Source organism: Aplidium turbinatum, chromosome 2, assembly GCF_918807975.1.
Source record: "Aplidium turbinatum chromosome 2, kaAplTurb1.1, whole genome shotgun sequence".
In the NCBI taxonomy this organism is placed as follows: domain Eukaryota; kingdom Metazoa; phylum Chordata; class Ascidiacea; order Aplousobranchia; family Polyclinidae; genus Aplidium; species Aplidium turbinatum.
In genome coordinates, this window is record NC_137473.1 from 50,044,431 (window position 1) to 50,049,991 (window position 5,561).

Genomic DNA, 5,561 nt, shown 5'->3' on the forward strand with positions numbered 1-5,561 from the left:
TTACCTGTGGAAACATACTGGTTAGTGGTTATATTCTAACACTCTGCTTAACCCTATCTGTAGCGACACAGGGTTTTATGAGGACACTCCACTCTATTAGTGAAATATTTCTCAGAAAGAAATATGCTAAAAACGTGAAATTTCTTGTTTTTTAGTTTTTGTTCTTTGCGAATTTTCTAAACCTACACTGGTAATTTTTCTACCTTCCTGCCTTTCACAGTAAGCATTTCGTCTCAGATGGCTAGACATTTTCGTGCAACGCTAGATATACTGTATATAATTTAATATAAGAACAATATAAAGGTTAGTGCAATTACTTTGAAATGTAAAATAATGCCAATATAGAACTGACCTATTTCTTCCACTTCTTTTGTGGTTTTCTTTAGCTGTTTTATTAGATATTTTGTTAGCAATTCTTTTTCCAGTAAATTTGAATAATATAAAAATTAGATTCTGAAAATATATATGAAAAGACAAGCTATCAAATTATTTATGTAGGCTTTAAATCTTCATAATCGGACGATCTTTACAAGCTTCAAACAACTTACAATCTAGGTACGGTAGTCTGCTTTACTCTATTTTATAACAATAGGCTGATAATCGTGTTTATTTTCAAGTACATACATACATATAAACTGTAATACATATAATATACATATAATACGTAAAAACATACAAATAAAGTATGGCAAATGGAAGGTTACAGTAATCCAACGCTTGAATAAAAGTATAGATTAATTTACATGCCCTGCTTGATGATTTCTATTTGTTTTTGAACCGTTCTTGTTTAGTAACCAGTTGAAGACATCGGGCAAGTGATAAGACCGGTTTTAGCGTAGTTGCCCGAGGCAAGTGTTACGACGCTGACTTGTTAGACCACATAGCCTATTACTTTAGCTATCATATTCATTTGGTGACGCAAGAGTTTCGTATGCAACCGATATCCATAGGCCTATATGGCAAGAACGGTAATCATATGGATGGATGGAATTTGTTTCTCTGGGCAAGAAACTTTACGATAATTGCCTCTACCCAGTGATCGATTTCGAGTAATGGGTAGTACCAAATTTAAGTCATAAGTAGAGTAGACAACCGGAAACAGACATTGCAGTCGGCTGCAGCGTGGGTCAGGTGTATGTCGGAAGGCGTACACCGATGCATAGCGCTCAAGTCCGCTTTCCCGCAATGCAGGATAAAGATAAACAAACAAACAAACAATTCCCCGGCAACTACGCTTCAACAATTGGAAACTTCACTCTGTCAATCTCTGTAATCGGCTCTGCGTCAAAAGCCTGTACAAGTATGCGAAACTACCAGGAATAACCTATCAAGGCTTTATCAGTCCGAAGATAAAGATTCAAAACCAACCAACCAACCCTAGCATATAATTTGTTTCTTATCGCTCTCCAGTCAACTGCTTTTTATGCGTACATCTTTATTAGATCAGGTGCAGATTTGACTCAATCTGTAAAAGATTTGCACCAGGCAAAGAAATTGTCTGTGTCCAACAGTTTTTATTTTTCTTATTTTTTTAAATCATATTAAAAATGCGACCATATTTTGAGCCACACTTGGTTTCACTAAAAAAAAAAAGAAGTTTTTATGACCAAACTTAGAAACGAACTAAGATCTGTCACCACAAACTACTACTCATTCAACCTGGAAAATTACTGTAAACTTACATAGCTTTGCGCTAGAGTTGACAGGGGTTAAGAGGATACTTTTGAACCCGGGCCCGGGGTAATTTTAGGGGCCAGCAACCTTTCCAAGGGGGCTGAGAACGACGAAACTACCTATACTTTAGAAGTTTAGATATACCGCATTTTTCTTAGAAGTGGTTTGATCTGGGACCCGAGGCTCTCATTAGTACCGGGCTTAAGTTATGCTCTCAATAACCCTGTAGCTATGTCATGACAATGCGAAAGGTGAAAGGTAACTTAGCCTGGAAGATACGGGTTAGAATTGCTTACACATAGGCTACTGGTAGGCTATTTTGATAAGGTTTCAAGTAGCCTACTTTGTTAACCAAAAGCGATCAAGCCTACAATAGACAATTTCAAACATTTTCATTTAGGTTTAATCTAGTTCGACAGTATTATTGCAGGAGTTCTTAAACCGATGTGGATGAATTCCATGTGAGTTTTTGGACCGATATTGGTGCAAAGGGGTTTCAATCTGTAAAATACCGTTTATATACATATACTAGTGTATTTCAAATTTAGCCAACCTGTTCATCTTATTTTTAAATCTAAAATGCTTCTGAGACTGTGTCACAAATAGATCTCCACTGTCCACAAACATGACATAGTGTAAGGGCCATGTTGAAAAAAGTTTAAGTAGCATAGCCTACCTACTCCTGGTTTAGTGCCCCATGTAGCGGCACTATTTAAAGATGGGCCACCCATATAGCCTACAGCTGCAGTAGTGCAACAACATTCCGAGCACGGTAGTGGTGGAGATGAATAGAGAAGGACGTCTATATTCTTCTTGGTGTCCGACAAATTGTTCATAAGCAATTGTTCGTAAAACAATTGTTCGTAAAATTAATTCTTCGTAAAACAATTCTTCCTAAAGCATTTTTTCGTGCATGCAGTTAAAATTTGATGTAGGCTATACGTAGAAATGCATTACGAAGAATTGTTTTACGGATTTCATTTTACGAAAAACAGTTTACGAACAATTGTTTTACGAACAATTGCTTACGAACAATTGCTTTACGAACAATTGCTTACGAACAATTTGCCTATAACCATTCTTCTTAGTAGGCTAGTTTATTGCGATAGCACAAGCCAACTTGACACATCGAAACAAAAGAGAATAAGACCAGTTTGGCAAAATTAAGCCAACAACAGAGTGCAAAACTGATTGAAATCAACCTTGAAACTGAAGCTCATAACGAGAGTTTCTAGAGTTGGAGTATAGACTTCTGCTCATCTTGAAAACTACTGAAACTACTTTTTTACATTAGAGTAGGCTACGGTAGCCTATTTGAATGCATGTTGAAACTTCTTGAAACATATTTGGTCACAGCGGTAAACCATAATTTCTTCGTGGGAAAATTGTAACTTAAAGTTCCCGGATCCTTTCGTCTGCATATAATGACCGAAGAAACACACACTTGAACTTCTTTTCAAAAAGTGTATTTCTGTAAAAATTAGCCCACGGCTACCGAAAACGAGGGGGTGCAACGCGTACACCACTGAAAACTGTCACTACAGAACAGATTACTTGGATAAAAGACGGAACCTTTGTCCAGCTAGCAAGCACTAAGCCAACAGTTAAATGTGCGGCCAACTTTCAAACAATCATTTTACGAATGACCAGAATAGATAGCAATATCTCAAATTCACGTATGCAGTACTGTGACGCAATAATGAAAGACAATTATGAAGTCATTCCAACAGGTGTTTAAAGCTGATGTAATATTTCCTGTTTAAACAGGCCCAAACAGGCCCAAACAGGTTTGACACAATTCTTATGAACGCTGGTGCAATTTTGGCACATGCTTTAGGAATTTCCATGACGTAATATTCAGTAGACTTGAACGGTTTTTATATGACGTTTGATTTGGTGAAATTGTCGGGAACATAGCGGCCCCTAGTTATGACAGTCTGACATGGCATAACTAAAAAGAAATGACGACAATTGTGAGCCAATGAATAAAAACACATGATACACAAATTGTTTGAATCACTCACGTTTAAGTTAATACGCAAATACAAAGGGCATGCAAAGAATGAACAGCAATAAGAATAAACACGACGATACATGAAATTGGTACCATAGGTACACGCTAAAATGACGCTATATACAATAGTTGCGATAATAACCGACTGTTCCGGGCTCAGACAAGGGTCGGCCACCGCAGACAAAACCAGGCTCAAACCCTAACACTTAGGTGTTCTTTACGGGGGCGAGGCACGAAATATCCCTCAACACGTAGTCTACTTTTACTTTCCCCGTACTCTCATCATAGTTGCAGACGGCAACTTTGGCTCTACGAACCACAGGCTTCCCTTTCCTAATTTGTGGAACTACCTCATGCACCCTCCCAAGTTGATACTTCCCACGTTTACCAATGTCTTGGAGAGAACCTACCACTACAAGTTGACCAGGCTCCAAATTCTCGGCCATTTTTAGCCATTTTTTCCGGCCCTGAAGACCTGGCAAGTAAAAATCGATCCATTTACTCCAAAACTGCTGAGAAAGTGACAAATTGAACCGATAATCCCTTCTTAATTGGTCACGATCATGTGGTTGCCCAACAGCACAGTATGGGTCTAAGTATGGGGTCAAAAGTGAGGCAGGGGTGATGACAGTAAAATCCCTAGGGTCGTCACTCAAAGGTACCAAAGGGCGTTCGTTCACGATCCGAACGGCACTACCTGTGTACGTAAGCAGTTCAATAAAACTGGGCTTACGTATTGAAGAGTCCAAAATGTGAAAAAATGCAATTTTAAATTGTTTAACCATTGCCTCCCAGGCGCCACCTTGCGCCGGAGCATACGGAGGTATAAATTCCCAGTTTATCTCTCTCTGTCTCAGGGCGTTGTAAAATTCAGCTGATTCTATCAACTCGGGTAACTTCTTAGATGCTGCCTGAAAGGTACTTCCATTATCGGAATAGATAGCATTAACCTGCCCACGTAAATCTGTAAACCTTGTAAAGGCAAGTAAAAAATCACTCAGCGACAATGACGTAACCAGCTCAACATGAATAGCGCGAGATGCCATACATGTGAATAAGAGTCCCCAAGCTTTTTTGTGACTCCTACCTTCAACAAAGGTCAATGGTCCAAGATAGTCCAAGCCGCAATCAAAAAAGGGTTTCCTATGGGCAGTTGTGCGAGACAAAGGTAAATCAGACATGAGCTGCCTTATAGGCCGAGCTTTCTCAATCGCACATACACCACAATCATTAAGATACCTCTTCACGGAAGCATTACCATTAGCGATCCAAAACTTCTGTCGCGTAGACAACAAAGTGTGCTGTACTCCACAGTGCGCATTTCGATTATGATGCGACAGTACAACAAGCCTAGTGAAGGGGTGCTTCGAAGGCAAAACAATCGGATGCTTTGCTTCTAGAGAAATCTCGGGAGAATTACTTAAGCGCCCTTCAATGCGGATTACACCAGCATCATCTACACAAGGTCTGTACTTTTTAAGTGAACGCAATCCTTTCAAGCGTTCCTTCTCACGTTGCGAAGCGCCAACACTACCCCGCTTTATCACTTCCTCAAGTGCATCCGGCGATCGTTTGGTCATTAAATGTAACACATCGCCATACACGCTTTTCTGAACAAACTTCACAGTTAAGTCTAAGGCTCTATCAAGATAAGAGGCGTCCAGTTTTGGCTTCATAAAGCTACGCTTTTTGGTTTTACAGCACAAAAATTCAACAAAAGCAACCAAATAAGCAATTCTCTTTTTCATAACATACAAAGAAGGTGCGGCCTCGATCAATCTGTGAAGGCCACCCTGTCCAACGTCAAGCGACCCCTCTTTGTCACGAAGATATAGGCTATGGACAGGTACTGGAGTGGGGTTTTCTACAGATG